At 42.5% G+C, this 22,706-nt stretch overlaps 1 protein-coding gene across 2 annotated transcripts in view; it reads right to left on the reverse strand.

Annotated features, from left to right (window-relative positions):
- The window catches only part of VPS50 (VPS50 subunit of EARP/GARPII complex), a 2,487,651-nt gene that overhangs the window by 575,180 nt on the left and 1,889,765 nt on the right, over nucleotides 1-22,706 (reverse strand). The window lies entirely within an intron of this gene.

Raw genomic sequence — 22,706 nt, forward strand, 5'->3', positions numbered from 1 at the left:
GTTATTACTGTGGGTGCATTTCCTTCTACCTAAAAATGACGTCTGTCAACTTTGCACAGCTGCTTCGCTGAGACTACTAGCACAAGACATCTCTGATCAACATGGCTTTTATTCAAGGTTCCTTAAAATCACACTCTACCCTCTTGATTACGCCAGTGACTCATGGTTGAATTTTAAGTTTTCCAGTTAATTTTGCAGCAGGTCTAATAACTGCATGACTGCTGGCTCTACCAAATTATGATGTCCCAAACTTGTCAGACATGTATTCTCACATCTTCCGTCTATTCGAAATACTTGATAAAGGAATACCAACCCAGTTGAACAGGATCACATAAGAAATGAACAATGCCATGGTACCCTTTCCTGCAACTATTCTCACTTGCCTCTTCTAAGGTCTTCATAACTTTCTATATAATGACATGTGCTATCTCTGTAGCATAAGCCAGCTCAGTCATTACAGTTATATCTTATCCATAAAGCTCTGCTAAGCATAATTCCATTTTTCTATTCATGTTTTGACAATGTAAACTGCTTCTTGAACTAAATGTTTAGCACATTTTTGCATCTGTAAATACACACACACACACAAATATATATATATATATATATATATATGTTTTTTTTTTGTTTGTTTGTTTGCATAACCTTTTATCTGTAAATACGCTTTGTTCATTTCTTATGTGATCCTATTCACACAGGCTGTGCCTGCAAATGGTCCACTGAGATCAGTGCACTACCCTGGCAAACAAATACAAACAAATATAAATAAATTAACAAATAAACACGTTCACTTAATTGACTTTGTTATTTTCAGTGGATTACTGCTATCCATAAAAGGCATGAGTTGTGTTAAAAATGGTACACTGTAAGTAGCTAGTTTCAAGGTACAGAGGGATGAAGCCATGACTACACTCAAGATGACTTGTTTTGTTTTTTTAGTGACCGGGTCAGTGGAGATGGGTGGGGATGGGAGTGAGCGGTCAACATCTGATTGTCCATCTTAGGGTGAGGCTGTTGGCAGAATCCCAGCAGAACAGCTTGGTGGAACCTCAAATACTGTAAGCTCTACAACTTTGGAACCAATAACCATGCATCACCCAAGCAGTGTAGCTGGAAATGTAAAGCACACACACTCACCATGTCCAGCACAATAGGCATTTCACAGTACTTTTCAGTCATCTTGCAGTGTTCATAGGTAGGTATTAGGCTATCGGCCCAAGGGCCTATGTAAGCCTAGCCAGCAAGGTATCATAGCTTACGCCACCCAAGAAAGTTATTTTCCTGTGTCACTGTCCAGCAGACACACAGAAGTGATCCCCGGGGTGTATTTCCTATTTCCCATCCACTCATCAAGATTTTTCATGAAGAGTGCTAATGAAGAACTTTGCTTGACATAGATGGGTAGCTTGTTCCAGAGTACAGGAAGTCTCTGGGACAGGAATCTATCCCTCCAGTGTGTCCTGTTTATTGTGATGATGAGCGTGTAGCTCGGAGGGATTGGGATTTCTGTAGGTGTAGCATGTCCTACAGCTCTGGGTTTGACATAGCTTTATATATTAAGCAGAGATCACATCAAAATTTTCTAATTTCTGCTTGATGACCGCATGAATGGGAGTGTAGTGCTAGATGCAAAAAATAAAAATACAAGTTATTTCATGCATAACACAGTCTAGAACGCAACATAATTGCATTTATCCACTTTTCTGTGTCTTTTTTTACTGCTAGTGTTTCTCAATGACTCCAGTAGTCTGCATCAATTTCCTAACCCCGGGATTCAGAAACCATAGCGGCCACCGGTAAGATGGTAGGTGTGTGTGTGTGTGTGTGTGTGTGTGTGTGTGTGTGTGTGTGTGTGTGTGTGTGTGTGTGTGTGTGTCTGTGGTTGTGAGACACACACAGCACAACTGTAGAATGCCAAGTAGTAGAGCTGCCCATGGCATATGTTAATAGTTGCGCTGACAGATAGCAATGAGCAAATTTAATAAAATGGAAGGAGCCATGTATATCAATGAGTTAATCGAAAATAGCAGAATGATTCAGAAACATACAAAGAGTGTGATGTGGTGCCATAACTTATTAGTGGGAGTAGTAAGCACTAGGTAGCCTATCTAACACAAGAGGAGTGGTTTCTGGCCCAGAAATTGTAGTTTACTGGCCGTTTTTGGGCAGTTTTTCTTTCAACTTTCAGGTTTAAAAGCCCATGTTTGCACTTGATTCCTACCTTTCCTGTAACTAGTCTAGTCCAGATACAGATTTGCTGTATCCAGGACTGTTTGTAAGCTTCTGAGCTCCCCACCCCAAGTCTTTCTGTGTTGGAGGGAAGCCTTCTAGTTTAACAGTGGGAGTGGTAAACTAGGTAGCCTATCTACCACAAGAGGAGTGGTTTCTGGCCCAGAAATGACAGCTTATTGGCCGTTTGGGCAGTTATTTCCATCTCTTTCAACTTTCTGGTTTAAAAGCCCGCATTTGCACTTGTTTCCCACCTTTCCTGTAACTTGTCTAGTCCAGACACAGATTTGCTGTATCCAGGACTGTTTGTAAGCTTCTGAGCCCTGCAAGCCTTTCTGTGTTGGAGGAAAGCCTTCTAGCTTGTCAGTGGGAGTGTTAAGCTCTAGGTAGCATATCTACCACAACAGGAGTGGTTTCTGGCCCAGAAATTATAGTTTATTTGCAATTTGAGCAGTTTTTCCATCTCTTTCAATTTTCTGGTTTAAAAGCCTGCGTTTGCACTTGTTTCCCACCTTTCCTGTAATTAGTCTTGCCCAGATCCAGATTTGCTGTATCCAGGTCTGTTTGTAAGCTTCTGAGTGGTGCCAAAGTCTGCTCTTCAATTTTTCCCTTAGAACTGCTAGTTCTCTCCTCTCCTGCACTTTTACAAGCCTATTAGTCTAGCACTTTACCAGACGTCTTGTAGCAATTATTGTAGCACACAAAAGTGCTACCAGCATGAAATGTTCTACAAGGAAACATCTCCAGTACTTATTATTAATGCCCACCCCTCCAGGCATGTCTAAAGATCAGTTTCCTGTGCTTCCTCCTATTAACCTGGTAAATTTGGGCATACTGAGGCAATGTAGCAACTGCCTTATGTACACTGATAACCCTCTCCTCTTACCTCCCAACACTCAGACTTGTGAGAGATGCACTTATATATCCAAATTGGAAGCCATGCACTGTCTAGCCAAGATCGGAATAGCTGGTCAAGAGGAGAAGGTCAACACTTGCACCACACTACATGGAACACACAGCTCTCGAGAACACACACCAGCAATGCCTTCACATTAAAACACAAACCACACACCCACCTTCGTGGAGGCTTTCAATAAAAATCTGCCCAAACAGCAGAGACCTCCACGGCAGAAACGTACTCGACCACGACAACACAACACTAATCACGAGACACATAACTCTCCTAAATAGTGTGCCACTCAACCAAAGCCCCTAAGGCAAAACAGCATGCCCAACACACTAGTCATAGGTGACTCGATAGTGAGGCACACTAATGTCCTACTCACTAAGTTGAATAAGGAGAAACTAACAGACAACTGCCTGTCAGGTGCCAGGATCCGCCACATAATGCACATACTCAGGTCCCTCAAAAACAGGTACAAATATGACTCAGTCATTGTACATGTGGTGTGAATGACCTGAGACGTACCTCCCTGGACTACATGAAAAGAGACATGAAGGAGCTCTATGATTATGTAGCCAAGGCAGGTATGACCCTAGCCCTGGGAAGCATCCTACCATCACCCAGAAACGATAGCACAGTACAAGCAGAAAATGATTAATTTCAACAAATGGCTAAGTTTCTGGTGTTACTCTAAGGGGAGCCAGTATCGGTCTGCCTGTGATGACATGACTGACAGACCTCGATGCTTTGCCAGAGATGGCCTGCATCTGTCAACCCTGGGGTTCCGGATAATGGCCAAGGCTCTTGCCAACCCTATAGTGCCTTTTTTAGGTGGTGTTCCAAAGACCAAAGTATCACAGTAACAGCTGCAAACAAATGCAATCTGAGGGTCATGCTGTTCAACACTAGAAGTCGAAATCTCAAAATGCACTCGCTCGAAGCACTCCTTAAAATGGAGAACATCGACATTTGTGCTACAACAGAGACCTGGTTCAAGGCAGCAGAAAGCACTCTTGCACTACCAGGCTATAACTCATTCCACACCTTTCATCCTCAGAACGTGGACCGAAGCTCTAAAATCAATGGTGTTTCCATATTCATAAAGGTTGTGCACACCTTCAGACTGGTAGCCCAACATAACACATCTGAGATAATTCAGGTGCAGCTAACATTGGGTAAGACAGCGATTCAGGTTGTAGCCTGCTACAGGTCCCCAACCATGTTCCAAGACTCGCACTCCATATTCCTAAGCACCCAGGAGAATATTAGGGTCCAACCTAACACTCTCATACTGCACAACTTTAACTACCCCTCCAGTAACTGGGAAAACTACTCATGCACCAATACACTTGCCCAACGTTTCCAGGAATTCATTAATTCCAATGCCCTGGACCAGCTCATTCTTACCCCCACTAGAGGTAGCAACATCCTTGACCTGGTCATTACTAACATGGGTGACCATTGTTCTACACCAACAGTCAACTCCTCCCTGATTAGATCTGGCCACAAACTAATCACCCTGGAAATCCACATCCCACCCCCCACCCCCACCCCCACAAAGGTAACCACCATGAAATAACTAAAAATACAGGTGGTCAATTTCACAGAACTCATGCAAATGGAGAATAGTTGCATGACCGTCAAATCATACACCAATGTACTGTATGAACACGTACACAAATGCATGGATCTCACCATACCCAATAGAACCAAGATGCTCTCATCCAAAAAATGAAGGAAGCCAATCTGGTGGTCCACTGCCATAAACAAACTCTACAACAGCAGGAAAAATCTGATGCGGAATAAGGTGAAGTCCCAAGACTGGAAAAACTTCTCATCAGCCTCAACAAAAAGTTGAGATCCCTCATCAAATTGTCTAAAGCTAGCTATGAAAACAGAATTTCAGCAGATAGTAAAGACAACCACAAGGCCTTCTATAAGAATCTCCACGGCAATACCCACATTTGCTCTGAGCTACTGCGCAATGGTATCTCCGATACAGAGCCAACAGATATTGCCAATATACTGTCTGACAGATTCAGTGCTAACTTTACCCCCCCAAAGGACTAATCGCAATACCAGTAGATTGTCAGGCGCCCAGTATTACTGCTGCACAGGTTACAAGAGCACTGTCCAAGGCCAAGAATACAGTTTCTATGGGACATGACAATATCCCAGGCTGTGTTCTGCATGAACTACAGAGTGAACTGGCACCTCACCTGTGTGCCCTGTTCAATCACAGCCTCACCTCAGGCTTTGTTCCTGCTAAATGGTGCACTGCTACAGTCATCCCTATCCACAAAGGAGGAGCGACTACAGACCCTTGGAACTATTGCCCCATTAGCCTGACAAGTCTGACATGCAAAGCTATGGAACACATCGTCATGGACCTGTGAAGGGTAGATCATGCCTGCTCAACTTGGTTGACTTCTTTGAGTCAGTCACCAGAGCTGTGGATGAAGGCAAGGTGATTCATACAGCCTAGCTTGATCTGGCCAAAGCCTCTGATACCATTCCCCACTCAAGAATCACAAAAAAACTCACTAAGCTGGGGCAACAACCCCTTTATCACTACGCGAGTTGCAAACTGGCTCACAGATAGAACCCACAGTGTGAAGGTAGCTGACTCCCGACCAGTCACGAGTGGAGTCCCACAGGGTTTGGTCCTGGGTCCTCCACTGTTTGCTATCTACTTCTCTGAAGTCCAGGCCAACACGAAGGGACTCTGGCTGACAAAGTTCACAGACAATTGCAAATTGGGAGCTATTATTAACTCCCCAAGTGATGCTGACATCCTACAGAAAGGCCTCACTGAGACGAACGACTGATGTCAGTACCATGGCTTTAAGGTCAATGCCAAAAAAATGTGTTGTCATCCCCTTTGGGAAAAACCTGGTTCCCACGAATTACCACATCAATGGTAGTCCATTGAACACAGAAGGCATTATAAGATCTGGGAACACAGGTTGACAGCAACCTCTCTTTTGACCACCATCCTGCCACTGTGGTCAGAAAGTCCTTCTATGTGGCACATCTCATTACTAAGGGTTTTGCATCCAGGAAGAAAGAGGTCATTGTCTCACTCTACTATTCCCTCATTTGGCAAATCATAGAGTACAATGCCCCATTTGGCATGTACCTCACTAGACCCCTGCAACAACTGGAGAGGCTGCAAAAGTACCTCACAGAGAGGATCTTAGGCCTTAAACACTTGTCCTCTATGGACAGACTCAAAAAAACTCCAACTATTCTCTGTCTCATATCACCTACTTAGAGGCAATCTCTGCTTGACTTACAAAACCATGTCTGACCCAGCTCTGTTAGAAATGCTACATCTAAGGAAATCCCAATCCCTCCGAACCACATGGTCCAGAGACCTCAAACTCATTACCACAATCAACAGAACATGGTGGAGGGACAGGTTCATAACCCAGAGACTGCCCATGCTATGGAATAGACTTCCCATACATGCCAAACTGAGCACCTCACTGGCCCTCTTCAAGAGAATCTTGATGAGTGGATGGGAAATAGAAAATTCACCCAGGGATCACTCCAGTGGCTCTACTTGGCAGAGGCACTGGGAACTAGGGTCAGGTGGCATAATGCCAGGGTAATCCTATTGGCTAGGTTTGTAAAGGCTTCAGCGCAATTAGCCTAGTATACACCTATGAACCTATAACATTTGTGTTGCTGAAAGTAGCTAAATCCTCATGTTTACTTTACAGAACCATGGAAATATATTAGAGGAGTATTTACTGAATGTGTATCTGTAAGAAGGCCTTATTGCCACTATGACACACAGTCATGCACATCACCCTTGGAGGTGCAGAGTTACCCAAACTCACTTAACAACTCATGGAATCCACAGCATTAACATTATGGATTGGTACTTTGTGGATAGGGACACAATGCAGAAGCTGGTATACACATGTTGACCTCTACCATGCGTTACATGGGTTGTACTATGGCTCTGAGCAGATCTTGGCATGCTGCAGGACTGTGAATGATGTCTGTTACCAGATGTGTCCCTGCCACAACTGCCACATCCCGTGGGACATCCTCTCCTGCCTTGTTCATCTCCAAAACAGATGTAGATATGGAAGTGCTAGAGCTGCATGACTGTAATCTTGGCCATCCATGGCCACCATTGATGGAGACAACAGTGGAATGGATTTATGGACAATGCCTAATGGACAACATAGTACATACATTAACAAAGATACTTCAGGGGGTGGGCTATACCCATGACTCCAATGAGCACCAGTACACTATCCTGGCTTTCAGTGGCCTATATCACTTCTCCCTTCTGTGTATCGTGTGTCTCGTTTGAGTAGTTTCAGACAAACAGGCTGTGTCAGTGGTCAGCATAGAGGATCCAGTGATCACACTTCCTTGGTCCAACATAACCACCACAGTTAATCCACAAATACTAAGAAAAAACAGCACACAGCAATATACAAAATCCCAAAGGATCATTCCAATAAAATTAGAATCCCAATGCCATAAAATATTACATTTTAAGTCTAAATGTTCTTCATTTTTTGTTTAAAAACATTATTAAAACCACAGTAATTCCATTTCTGTTCAGCAAATTCTTCAATGTGTTCAGCCTATCAAATCTAGCAAAATGACACACACATCCCTGAAAGAAAGTAACCTGCAATACCATCTCCCACTTGATACATATTTACAAAAATGTAACTATATTATGTGTGGAATGTTCACTGATGTTTTGCAACATTCTATCTATTTAGAGCTTTCAGTTTTAAAATACTACTGATAGAAAATGTTTCATTTAAGCCTGGCCAACATTGTGCATTTAAACACAACTGCCAGACTAATTCCATTTTTTCCAGAATAATTGAAATCATGTCCATTAAAATTAAAAACGTGTTTTGCAAGGGCATTAAATTTACTATGATCCCTTGTGAGCAAATAGCACAATAAACCACCCTTTCTGAGTTACAGCAGAATTTCCTCATATGTTTATATTACTGGAAACCATTAATACCAATCTCATTTGTTGCACATTTTAAAATTTATATATCATTCCCTAATAAATGCATGTATTGATCTTAGATTTCCAACTGCAGGGGTGTAAACTGAGAATGAGCATCCAAAGAGTCATCTAACCTACTTGTGTGCTGGCTTAATGTTCCACCCAAGAGTGGTATAAAATACCCATTTTTTTTTTACTTTCTGTAGCTACTTCCCCCATGATTTGTTCACTTAAATATTTGGGGTAAGCATGTTGTAAAAACATGTTTTTTATTTTATCACACTCAACTATAAAGCTATCCCAGACACTCACCATTCTGGCCGCCCTCACAAATTGGCCTTTAAGTACAGCTCTTTTTTGTGTAAGGGGATGGTTGCTATCAAAATTTAGGAAGCTATTAGAGTATGTCTCTTTGCGGAAGATTTCTGCTATAAATCTATTATGTAAAGTATTCTTAGTAATTAATGCATCTAAGTAGAGAATTGTTTTGTCATTAACATGGTGAGTAAATCGTAGGAAGTTGGCTGTTTGATTTATATATTCTAAAAAATCATCACCTCCCCTCTAGGTCCTTCCCAAAGGATAAAAATGTCATCTAAAAAAACGTAAATAGACATGGCAAAACTGAAAAAAGGGGGAATTAAAAAGATGGCATTTTTCCCATTCAAGCATTATGATGTAGGCATAGAGGCCACCATATGCAGACCCCATAGCCACACCTTCAGCTTGAAGATAATACTCATTATCAAAGAGTATAAAATTATTTTTCAGTACCTTGTCAAGTAATTACAATAAAAAGTAAATACATTGATGTCAGCTTGTAAAAGACCTTATCTTCTGAGGTGGCCACAAAACAATTCTTCCCCCAAATTGTGAGGCATAACAGAATAGAGTTCTTTTACACCAATTGTAATGAAACTATAACTTTCCTGAAAGACAACATTATTCATTCTCTTTAAAAATTCCCAGGAATCTTTACATAGGTAGGGTTCATTTGAAATATATTTCTTAAGTTTCTCATCTAGAAATTTTGTTATAGGGTGTGTAACTAAACCACGTGCATCAACTATAGGATGCATTGGTGGTTGGGCCACATCTTTGTGTATTTTAGGCACACCAAATATAACTGGTGTCCGAGGATAAGTTACTGTTAAATAATTCAATTCATCAATCGTAACAGACCCTTCGATAAAAAGGTCATAAAGCAACCTATGAATTCTTTTATACATAGTGTTTAACTTACTTAAGGAACTACGATGGTAAGTGTGCACAGACAATATTTCTTTCATTTTACACAAATAGTCGTCATAGTTGAGAACTATAATGCCCGCACCTTTATTTTTACAATCTGAAAGCCTTGTGTATTTGTTAATAAGATAAGCTCTTTTCGGATTTATCCAAGTTAAATTTTTTTTTATATTTTCTGTGAAGAGAGCACCCTAAAATAAATTCACACACTTTTTCAAATATTTCTACGGCAGGATGAATTGTTGGGTTATACGTACTAGAAACACGAAATGGTTTAATAACATGTGAATTATCTTGGAATAATACTTTAAGATTTAATTTACGTACAAAACGTTTTAAATCATCCAAAGTCTCTACAAGGTTCATGTTCTTGCAGGGAATAAATGTCAAAACTTTAGCAAACAAGTCAAACACTTGTGTATCTAAATCCAAATCAGAATAATTATAAACCATAAAATCATTTGATTTATTTGAGACAATTTTAACAGTTGGTAGCTGGAAAAATGTAGGGGTACAAGCTTCAGGGTATAATTATTTCCCCCTCCACGCCCCCTGTTCCTGCCTCTGTTTGATTGGTTGTTGGCTCTCCTTTGTTGGCCACTGGAACACTGATACCCCTGTTGGTTGTAATTCTGCCTGTGTTGATTCATTAGCTTTTCCCACTGTCTTAGTGGGAGATACTCTTATTCGTCTAAAAAAAAACCCTGATCTATTTCCATATCAATCTCCTCATTGACCATGTCATGGTTAACGTCACTCGTCACTGTTCTGGTATTGTTGACCCCAGCCTTGCGATTGTGGGGGTGGGGGGCAAGCTGTGTGAAATTTTCCTATTTTTAATTACATTAATTTGTTCATCAACAGATATAAAAATTCTATTATATTCAAATTTGTTGTTAGAAAACTGTGAGTATTGTGAAATAACACTGTCAAGCTCACAAGCCTCTTTTGTTATGTCTATTGTTTTATTGTTGTTGTTAATGACTAGGCTGTATATATTCCAGAACAAATATATCAAACCGTGCCAAAAGCTCAATATGTAGTGATGAATTAGCTATCAGGCCCATTGAAACCACCAAAATCACAGGCTCTTAGGGACAATTTTCTTTTTTATGCACTCATCGAAAAATAAATTGTCCACTTGCAGCTTTTTGATTTTAATAAGCATATAATCTAAACCAGTAAGTTTATCAAAAAATGAAGTACTCGTACCTGCATTTCCATTACTTCCATAATCAAACACTGCTTGAGGTCGAAGCCAGTCAATAAGGGAAGAACCACTATCTCCACTTCCCCTAATATTATGGCCCTGATTATTACTGCCATTACTCAGAGATCCAGCAAGAAAAGCAGGTCTAGTTAAATATTGATCCACAGAACTAGAAAGGAAAATTGTGTAAAATCTTACCAAACCATAGCTGTCCTCCTCTTCCATGCTGCAGTATTCACTAGTGGGTTTAGCCGTCTTCCCATCTGCTTGCTTGAGCAGGATTCCAAAGCTTTTTCAGTCCCTATTGGTGTGTCGGAGGTCTGACATGTAGGCTGGTATGTGGGACAGAAAAGTGATGTCTGTGGACACCAGTTCTCAGAACCAAGATGCCCCAGATTGAGCCAGTCCTGATAGCATAGCCTGTGAAGGAGCCGAGGAGAGCAAGTGCAAGGAGAACAGGGGGGTGGAGGGAGGGAAGGAATACTGCAACATGGAAGAGAAGGACATCTATGGCTATGGTAAGATTTTACACAACGTTCCTATGTCCTTCTATTACAATGTTGCAGTATTCACTAGTGGGTGAGTACAAAAGCTCACTGCTGCTTGGGTGGTGGTCTGGATGAGGATTCCAAGTACGCATGCAGGACAGCCCTGGCAAATCCTGCTCTGGTCCTGGAGATGTGGTCCAACTTGTAGTGCATGGTGAAGGTGTGTACAGATGACCAGGTAGCAGCTTCTAGAATGGAGTTAGTATCTAGACCTTTAAAGAAGGCTCCAGAGGATGCCATGGCCCTTGTGGAATGGGCTCTGATGTTGCCCATTAGTGTCATACCATGGTGAGAGTAACAAAAGGAGATGGCCCTAGCAATCCCAGAAGAAATTGTTTGCTTTCTTAAAGCTTTCCCCAGAGCCCTGGGGTGGAAGGAAACAAACAGCTGGCCTGATCTGCATATAGGTTTGGTCTTATGGAAGTAGAAATTGAGTTGTCTGTGTACATCCAGGGAGTGAAGGACTCTCTCACTGTCTCCCTGAGGGTTAGGAAAGAAGGTGGGCAGGCGAATAGCCTGATTACAGGAGAGGTCATTAACCACCTTGGGGGTGAAGGAGGGATTAATCCTGAGAGTGACCCTGTCCATGTGGAAAACCAGGAAGGGTGGAGTAGACATGAGGGCTTGGAGCTCTGAGACCCTTCTGGCTAAAGTTAAAGCCACTACCAGTACTGTTTTCCAAGTGCGGAATTCCAAGTCAGCCTTATCAGCTGGTTCAAAGGGTGGCAGAGTGAGTTTTTCCAGCACACAATTAAGATCCCAGGGAGGAGGAGTTGGTTTCCTAGGGGTTCTTAGATGTAAAACACCTTTTAGGAATAGTTTGTCTGGAAGAAAGAGGGGTTCCATAGGCAGGCAGGCAGAAATGGCTGACAGGTGTGCTTTTAAGGAGGAGCAAGACAAACCTGTCTTTAGCAGTTCACACAGGTAAGAGAGAATTAGAGGCAGGTCACTGTCCAGCTGCTCTATCTGTCTTTTCTGACACCAGATAGAAAACCTTCTCCATTTAAAGATGTAGGATTTCCTAGTGTTTGGTTTCCTGGCCTCCTGCAGGACTGATAGCACATCCTTGTTAAATAGGTGTCTGAAGGGAATCAGAATCCTATCAGCCACAGGGAGAGGTATAGGGATCTCCACTATGGGTGAAACTGTGTTCCCTGGTGCTGTGTGACTAGATCTACTGAGGGGATTAACTTGTGGTGATTGCCCTTGGATAAATGAAGAAGTAGGAGTAACCAGTGTTGCCTTGGCCAAAAGAGTGCCCCCAACAAGAATTTTGGTGAGTCCTGCTGAATTTTCAGTAGGACTCTCTGTATCAGAGGGAACGGGGGGAAAGGCATACAGGTATTTCCCCTTCCAAGACATTAAGAAGGCATCTGTTTGAAGAGCCTTTGGGTTGTAAGTTCTGGAGCAGTAGCTCTGGAGTTGCCTGTTTGTGGAGGAGGTGAACAAGTCTATCTGTGGAATACCCCACATGTGGATCAATTCTAGGAATACCTCTCTCAGCATCCATTTGTAACTGTCTGAGGAGGTTCTGCTTAAGAAGTCTGCCTGGCAATTTTGTTGGAACAGGATGTAGGGTGATTCCCTGGGAGACAGCAAGTTCCCATACCTGTAGAGCTAGTCTGCAGAGAGGTAGGACTTGGTCCCTCCTTGCTTGTTCAAGTACCACATCACTGTGGTATTGTCTGTGAAGATCTTCAGGATGCCCTGTCTGAGGAAAAGTAGAAAGGCCTGCAGGGCCAGAAGTACGGCTGACATTTCTTTGATGTTGATGTGCCAGTGTTTGTATTTGTTTTTTCCACAAACCTTGCACTTTCCTTGTGTCTAATGTTGCTCCCCAGCCCAGATTTGAGGTGTCTGTGTGCATGATCTGAAGGGGGGGGGGGGCAATTGTAGAGGAAGACCCGGGTTAAGGGTCACCTGGGCCGTCCATCACTTTAGCTCTTGGTGGAGGCAGGGTAGAAGTAGGATTCTGAACTCTAGGGAGTGAGAATGCTGGGTCCATACTGAGTGAAGATGCCATTGCATCTTTCTTGTGTAATCTTGATAGTGGCAGCATGGGAATTGTGGCAGCCATGTGACCGAGAAGTTTGAGAAATTCCTTCACAGTTAGAATGGGTGTAAGGAGGACAGATTAAAGGAGTTAAGTCAGGGAAAACACTTTTTCCTGAGGTAGGAAGGCCATCCTGAAGTCTGTTCTGATTCTGCATCCTAGGCAGGCAATGTCCTGTGTAGGAATTAGATTGGATTTGGGGAAGTTTATGAGGAACCCTAAGGACTGCAGCAGGAGCAGGAGGTCCTTTTTGTGGGCTAGGAGGATTTGTCTGTCTGCTGCTTGAATTAGCAGATCGTCTAGGTATGGAAAAATTTGCATACCTCTTGCAGTAAGCAATGACTGGGGCTAGGCATTTTGTACATACCCTTGGAGCAGCGGAGAGTCCAAAGGGCAAAGCACAAAACTGAAAATGAAAGTTGCCTGCTTTGAATCTGAGGATTTTTCTGGAGGACAATTTTACTGGAATATGAAGATAGGCTTCTTTGATGTCCAGGGTCACCATGAAGGCCTGGGGAAGAATGAGAGGAAAGACAATGGGTACTGTTATCATCCTGAAGGAAGGAACCTTCAGGAATGGTTTGAGGTGGGAAAGGTCTAGGAAGGGTCTCCATGGTCCCTCCATCCTGGGCACCAGAAAGATTCTGGAGTAGAAGCCTCTCCCTTGAGCAGAGGGGGGAATGAGTTCTATAGTGCCTTGGAGCAGCAGGTTGTTTAGAACCTTGGGGAGGAGGGACCACTGAGAGGATGGAGGTAGTGGAATAGGAAGTTTTGCGGGGAAGGACATCCAGGTCATAAAGTATCCCTCCTTCAGGATAGACAAAACCCATTTGTCAGATGTCACTAGGGCCCATGCAGGGAGGCAGTGAGAGAGGCGGGACGATAAAGGTATGGTGGGGGGTAGAAAGGGAGACAGGCAGTCAGATGCTGTCTGCCTTATCTGGAAAGGGAAGTCTCTGGGCGGAAGCTTGAGGTATCCTAGGCTGAGTAGTCTGCCTCCTGTGTGGTCTTCTATAGCTGGCAGGGCAGAGGGCCTATAAGTCTTCCTGATAAACTGTGTCTTGGCTGGGTAGCTTCTTTAAAATTTTGGGATTGGAGAGACCAGAAGATACTTTAGATCCTGGAGCTCTTTTCCCTTTTTGCTGAAGTGGCTTAAAGAGATCAGTCATCTTACAGCCAAAAAGGGCAGTGTGATCCAAAGGAGCATCAAAGAGTTTGGCCTTAAAGTCATCCGGTAAGGGCTGAAGATGCAGCCAAGAGTATCTCCTCAATACAGCCGCAGATGCAGCTGACCTGGCAGAGGTCTCTGCTGTATCATATGTACACCTTAGGGAATATTTATTGACTTGGGAAATGAGCCCAAGCAAGGAAGACAGGGATGCTTTTGCAGAGCAGTCAGGGATCTCAGTGAGTTCCTTAGAAGCTTTGTCCAGTAATGCCAAAGAGTACTTGGCCCATGTGTGACTGGTAATTTGTAGCCCTAAAGGCTAGAGTAGCTGAAGTGTATATCTTCTTCCCCCACCTCTCCATGGTCTTGCTTTCTCTATCTGCAGGCAGGAAGTGGTAGTAGGGAGAAGTCTGCTAGCCCTGTCAGTGGCAACAGAAATGGTTGCTGGGTCAGCTGGTGGGCATTTGAAAAGAAATTTGTCTGCCTCAGGTACTCTATACAAACAGTCTGCCCTTCTAGGGGCAGGTGGCTGGGAGTTAGGGTTTAAACATGTTGCTGTAAAAGCATCCAGGAAGGCAGGCTGGACACGAGGAATGGGGGCTGGGTTAGGAGATTCCATCTAGATCAAGTCATACAATTTTTTCTGTTGCTTGGAAATGTCCGAGTAATCCCATTTGAAATGTTCCCTCATAAGACTGACCGTGTCACCAAAGGTAAGGTCTTCCACAAGGGCGTCAGGCTCAGCAGAGGCTTCCTCTGGGGATTCATACCCCAGAGGGGAAGATATTTGTGAGGAGTAGGACAAGGAGTCCTCTGAGGAGTCAGACATTTCTTCTTCAGCATAACGGCTAAGAGTAGTCTCTGGAAGAATAGGCTTGGGACTAAGCAGAGATAGAGCAACATGAGGGAGGTCAGGCATAGGCATAAGGGCCAGGAAGGTGTTGTAAAGACTCTGACCGAAGGCCTGCCAGTCTGGCAAGGCTTCAGGGGTTGAAGCGACATGCTTTGTTTTTTTTTTTCTTTGCAGGCCTAACCTGCATCTGGCTGATGGTTGGCCTTGAAGGAATAGAAGGAATGGCAGAGGACTGTTCTGAAGCACCTATCACAGAAGCTAGTTCCCCCCAGCATGTGAATCAGGTGCCAGGATATCCTCCCCAGATGTGTCGTCCATTCTGGATTTTAAGGCCTCCTGGTACGTACCCGCTTTATCCGATGCGACGGACGCTGGTTCCTCAGCCAAGCTGACAGTGACTACAGGCTGGGAATCGGCAGAGGGAGGTGAAGTGGAAGTGGACAGCCTTGTGGACTTGGCCCTCTTCCTAGGTGGTTCAAATGGGGCATCAGTAGCGGCTTCCATTCTGAGAGCAATCTGCCTAAGATGCTGGTTTTCGAGGTATAGGTCGAGGGCCTGAAGTCAGCGATGGAGGGTCTTAGAGATAAATGACTTACAAATGACGCAGTTTTTATAATCATGATCTCTACCCAAACAAAAAAGACACTGGTCGGTGTCTTTGTGGGGAATATGGCGACCACAGTTGCACTTGCTCTTACTGGACATTAACAGACTATATTAATTACAAAAGGACTGAAGAAAATCCCCAATGGGGTACTTATTTTTAATGCAAAACTGATCAGATGTCTTCGAGTAGCAGGAACACCTGGCGTATGGCTGGTGGCTGAAAAGTTTTGAGGACTGGTGCGGACAGATGTCACTTTTATGGCCCACGTACTAGCCTACACTTCAGACATCTGACGCACCAAAAGGGACTGAAAAAGCTTTGGAAACCTGGCCAAACAAGCTGATAGTAAGAAGGGTAAACCCACTAGTGACTACTGCAACATTGGAATAGAAGGACATCTAGTAGGAGGTGTAGAACTGTTATTATTATTAGGAATGTTAGGCCCATTACCATCCATTTGCAATGCTGACACAGGGTGTGTAGAAAGCTGAGAAAACTGGGACAATGAAATATGTTCCAAATGATCCATTCGTTCATTCAGTTTTTGTATTAAAATGGTAAATTCACCCATTTGTTCCATCTGCATTGGGCAGCCGCAGTGGCGCAGCAGTTAGCGTTGCCACCTTACAGCAAGAGGCTCTCCGGTTCGATCCTCGGCTAGGGTGCTTTCTGTGCGGAGTCTGCATATCCTCTCTGTGGTCGCGTGGGTTTCCTCCGGGTGCTCCGGTTTCCTCCCACATCCCAAAGAAATGCTGTAGGTGGATTGAACACTCTAAATTGGCCCTAGACATGAGTGCATGCATGTGTGTGCCTTCTGTGGAAGGTTGGGCACCGGGCTGGCAACTCGACAATGTAAAACTCCACTGCCAATCAGGAGCGGACAGGTGACCCTCTGTGATGACCCCTGACCGGGAAAAGCTGAAAGAAGAATAAGTTCCATCTGCATTGAAGACAAGTCTGGATGTGCTGATTCCATAGAGTTCAACAAAGAAAACACTGCAAATCCACAAACCAAGCCAGGAAACAGATAATCCACAAATACCACGATAGAATAGCACACAGGAAAAAAGCTGTCCTCAGTGTTAACATTAAAAAAACACCAGCTTTAATATTGAAATCCAATATGCAAAATCCCAAAGGATGCCCACCACAGTACTTCCTAACCACTCCAGATCATCACAGACCTCATCATCAGAGCTAGCTGAATCTATGACATCAGGTGATGGCAGTTCCACAGTGGTGTTGCCTGAGAGTGATTCAACCCATCCCATACACTCTATGTTATCCATACTAACTCTGATATGGTTGTGGTGGTACTAGCCTTTGCTTCCATTTTGGCCCTTCACATCCACTGGATCACAGCCACTGACACAGCTACTTCAGTGGGAGGGTAGTATCTGTGTCTCCAACAAGCACTAGTACTAATCGTGTGTGCATGCCCTCACCTCTTGGGGTTTGTGGAAAACATGAAAGACTGCCCTGGAGGGGATATCATATTATTCTGGCTTTCAGTGACCCCAGTAAGCTACGTCTCCTCCCTCCATGTGTCATATGTCTGCTGGGTTGGTATAGGTCTAAAGACTGTGACAGTGGTCTGAATAAGGGATCCAGTGATCACATTCCATATGTCCAACACACTCACATAACTCCCAGATAACAGCAGTTCATTACTGCCATCGTCTACAGCACTAAATGACTCACTGACATCAGGCACTTGCAGTTTTACAGTGGTGCTGCCTGACAGTGATTCACCCGTGAACACAGGAAATCAGAAATCCTTGCATAAGCCTACCCACCACACCTTGCACATAGTCCCAGGGTAATTGTAACATGACAGTGTTGCCCAACTGTGCTGAAAATGCCCTACTTTGTGCAGGTGCCCTAGTAAGTCCATCAAATGTCGTACAATGTTTCATCCTGCCAGGTGCGCATTCGGAGTGAACTGTTTGAAGAGTTTACGATCAAGAGTGGGGTCCATCAAGGGGATGTGGTCTCTCCACTGCTGTTCAACATAGTGGTGGACGCTATCATGACGAGAGTATTTGAGGGGATTTGATTAGTGGACTACAGTACGATGAAGCACATTCTGTGACTGGCTTGATGTTCATTAGAAAAAAGTGAGCCAGTGGTTAAGTGGAGAAATAGAAAGTAGCAACTCCAAGCAAAAAAATATAGAACTCCACACTGTCAAAAAACTTTTAATAAAATGACAAAGCCTTCAGATAATAAACTATCCTTCTTCAGTGTCTTACATAAAATGAGAATAAAACAGCATTTTTAAATGCACTTCAGTCACACCACATGACATAGCAACCTATCAGCAACATCTCTTAAAACAGCAATTAAGCTTTTAAAATCACAGTAACAGCAGCATATGCATAGGTAGTACAAAATCATTTTTTCTTCACTTTTTGTTTAAGTGTAACTTGCTTATTTAAACCCTGATATCTATCTGCTTCCAGTCAAATAATCTATTCATATTCTTTCATATCTACACAGTTTATTAAGTCACCACATCTAGCATTCGGCTATATAACATGTATGACTCTAAAACTAAATTGATGAGTGTCATCAGTTTCACTAATGTTTGGCTAGAGAATTGGTAAGCACTTTCTATAATCCTGTCTTTTAATCTCCTAACCGATTTCCCAACATAGAACCCCAAACATTTATTACATGTAGCAAGATAAAGGAGTCTCAGGCGAGACCCGTGGTGAAAGAAAAAGAAGCTGCAGAGAAAAAAAGTTTTTTAGGGACAAACCAGGGTGTCAGGATGCAGCTGCCAGAGAAATTAATGGTTCGGGAATGCAGCACATCGAAAAAACGTTCGAGGACCAGGGGGAGAACAAGAAACGGCCCTATAACAAGGAGCAGGACTGTAAAACAATAGTGGATTATGGTAACCCTGTCACTGACTGCCTTAATGAGTCAGCGGATGACCACCGGCATTTATGTAAAGACAATTCTTGGCTAGTAGACTGTAATACCACTGTTTTTATAGACTGCAGCAATAATTTGGACTGTTTAGGCCATCCTAGTGATATGTTGGAAAGCCGTAAATGTGAACTGCAACATAACTGTTGGAATGTAATATAGTTTCAAACCATTTAACTGGTAATACTTCACATTTTAAACAAAGTATTTGCACTAACCAAAATGTTATATGGAGCCTTTAGAAGGCCCTTCTACTATGAATATGTTTGATATGAATAGTTTGAAAGGACAATTACAATGTTGTCGAGGAGTAGAAGATATCGTAGATAATATAGACTTGAATTCTTGTATTGAAAATACTTTATCTGTTGAGCGGGACATAAATATGCATGAAAATGCTAATTTGAATGGTCATGATAATCAAAATATTTATGTTGAGCCTTTGGAAGGCCCATTTGGAATGAATAGCTCTACTGAACCATTGCAAAGTTGCCAAGACATAAGCAATGGCTTATGTAATGTTGATCTGAACCGTTTGGCTGGGGTAAAAAGATTTATGAAGCGTAATTTAAATGCTTCTGAAAGTCTAAATTTGTATGCTTGTAATGATCGAACTGTTCATATGGAGCCTTTAGAAAGTTCATTAATTATGACTATGTTAAATAGCATTAAAAATAATGCATGCTCAGAACGAAATATGAATTTTGATTCGGACTGCAATGCTCATATAGAATGGAGTACAAACACCTTTGAAGGTTTGAGTTTAGATGGTTGTTAATCTTTCCATTTATCAGTTAACTGAAGCAGAGATGTCCCTGTGATCACGTGGGACTAAATTTGTCACAGCAGGAACTGATGATTTGGTTAATGCGATTACTGACTTAAATTTATTCGCAAGAAGTTTGCATTTAAGGAATATATTTAAGAACAGCACTAGCTCTGTGGGTAGTCATTTAAAAAGAAGTAGCACTTTTATTCCTGTTAGTGACCCTGATATTAGTGTATTTAATAATTTATGTGAGAGGCAAATTCGTGATCTTTATGATAAAAAGAGTTTTGAAAAGATATATATATAATTTGACAGCTGAGGAGGCCCAAGCATTGAAATTACTACAGAATAACACCCAAATAGTTATAAAGGAAGCTGATAAAGGGGGTGCCATCGTAGTTATGGATATGGAACAGTATCAACTATCCATGACTGAGTTGCTACTAGACAGACAAATTTTCAAACCTATTGGTAGTAAAGAGATAGATGCTATGATTAGTAAAATAAATATGTGCATCTATGATTTGCAGATGATGGGTGACATAGATATTGATACTTTCCATTTCCTAAGTGTACCATGCCCAACCATTCCTATACTTTATGGACTTCCCAAGATACATAAATCCCTGGAAAAAACCTCCAATGAGGCCAATAATGTCAGGGAGGGGATGGATGAAAGAATCGATATCGCTATACTACAGGACATCATGAAGGATTATTTGAATCATGCCAATTTACATCAAGGATACCGGTGACTTTCTAACTCAGCTATATGGTTGGTATGACAGCCGTGCCCATGACCCTTTTCTTTTGGTAACGCTTGATATACAGTCACTTTTTACTGAGATTCCTAATAGTTATGGGATCAACTGTATAAGAGAGACTTTACAAGAATATGGAAATCTCACTACTAGACATATTGAAATCATTTGTGAACTATTAGATTTGGTGTTGGAAAACAACATTTTTATGTTTAATAAACAAGTGTACCATCAAGTATCTGGAATGGCTATGGGTATGGCTGTGGCCAATACATATCCAAATTTGACCCTTGGAAAATGGGAAAGAATAAATGTGCATGGAAGTGCTAATCCATATGCACCCAACATTTCGTTTTATAAACGATTTGTGGACGATATTTTTTTGGCTTGACATGGTACCATTATGGAATTGCAGGCTTTCTATGAATATTTAAATAATACTGTTGAATTTCTTAAATTTGAAATAACATATTCTAAGAATTTTTTGAGTTTTTTGGATGTTCAACTACAAATGACAGGGTCTGTTTTAGAAACATGCATATATAAAAAAAGACGTGCAAGCAAATAAATACTTGCACAAAAAGAGCATGCATGCGAAAAGGACTTTTAAAAGTGTCCTTAAAAGTCAATACTTACAAGCTAGTACACTGAATACTCAATCAGAGATTTGTGAGACCCAGACGCAGGAAATGACTAGTAGTTTTCTTGAAAGAGGTTATAATATAGATGAAATAGAAACAGTTAAGAGGGATGCCCTGCAGTTACGGGATTCTAAAGCTAAACCCTATTTTTCCAATCAGATAACTGATGCTTCTACTGGTATGCGTATAGTGACTCAGTCACAACCTTTGAGGTAACTTATGACTTCTAGTGGAGCTAGTAAGATGACAGAGAATGTTATTAGGAATAATTGGGATGTCCTGAAGGTCATACCGGGCCATGAAAACTGGCTGTCAGATAGACCTATGTTTACTTATCGTAACTGTAGTAACTTTTGAAAACTACTGTGTTATAAAGACTTCTCTTTAAATAATAATCTTGTCTCCACTTTTAATAAGAAGGGCACTTTTCCTTGTCACAATTGCTCCTGCTGTTCTAGCATAAATCCATCAGCTGAATGGCAAGAAATTAGAAGTTATGTACTTACCATAACGTTCCATCTGAGTAGGTGGATTCATTTGTCTGCAACCTGTGGGGTATGGATCCAATATCGGATCCGAACTGGCATGGTTTATCCAGCTATGGATCCGAGCTCCTAGCTCCTCCCCTCACCCATAATGCCCTGCTCTCCCTACATGACCTCAGATCGAGTCTGCCCTGCACCAACTACCCTAACTAAAGGGTAACACACCCTATGCAGGAAACTGACAAGGCCAGGGGGATAGGAGGGCGGGATGGTTGCAGACAAATGAATCCACCTACTCAGATGGAACGTTATGGTAAGTACATAACTTCTAAATCTGAAGTAGGAGAATTCATTTGTCAGCAACCTGTGGGACAGAGTCCCCAGCTACCTGAATCTTGGGTGGCCATCATGGAAGGATATTCCGGAGCACCGCTGAGCCAAAGGATGCTCTACCTCTAGACGTGACGTCCAGCTTGTAATGAGTAATAAAGGTATGAGATGAAGCCCAAGTGGCTGCTGAACAAATGTCATCCAGAGGAACCCTAGACTTAAAGGCCGCTGAAGTAGAGACAGACCGGGTCGAATGAGCATGGACTCCCTCCGGTGCGAGCCTCCCAGAGGCTTGGTACGCCAACAGAATACACTGAGAAATCCAGCGTGACAAAGAAAGTTTGGAAATTGGTTTACCCAGATTGAATTTGGCAAAAGAAATGAACAACTGGTCTGATTGCCTATGACCAGCTGTCCTATGAAGGTAAAAACGAAGCTGCCTGTGAACATCCAAGGAAGGCAGCTTGTATTCGCCTTTGTTTTGATACTTAGGGAAGAAAACAGGGAGGTTGATGGACTGATTAATGTTAGCTTCCGAAGCTACTTTAGGAAGAAAGGAGGGATTGATCCTGAGGCACACCCGGTCCGGATGAAAGATCAAGTAAGGCGGTTTCATGGACAGGGCCTGAAGCTCAGAAACTCTCTTCGCCGAAGTAATGGCTACCAAAAAAGCAGTCTTAAAGGACAAGAATTTAAGATCAACTGTGGCCGCAGGTTCGAAGGGAGGAGCGGTCAAGGCCTGAAGTACCAAGGAAAGATCCCACGGGGGGAACCGTTTCTTTGACAGGGGGTCTGAGCAAAAAGGTGCCTTTGAGGAAGGTTTTGCATAACTTAGCTGACATAAGAGACCCTGAGTCATGACCAACATGGTAATGAGATATGGCCGCCAGCTGAACTTTGACCGTGGAACTACTGGCGCCATCATTAAAGAGAGTAGTAAGAAAATCTAGAACCAAAGGAAGGGGAA

This window comes from Protopterus annectens, chromosome 3.part1, assembly GCF_019279795.1.
Source record: "Protopterus annectens isolate FY-2018-M chromosome 3.part1, PAN1.0, whole genome shotgun sequence".
In the NCBI taxonomy this organism is placed as follows: domain Eukaryota; kingdom Metazoa; phylum Chordata; order Ceratodontiformes; family Protopteridae; genus Protopterus; species Protopterus annectens.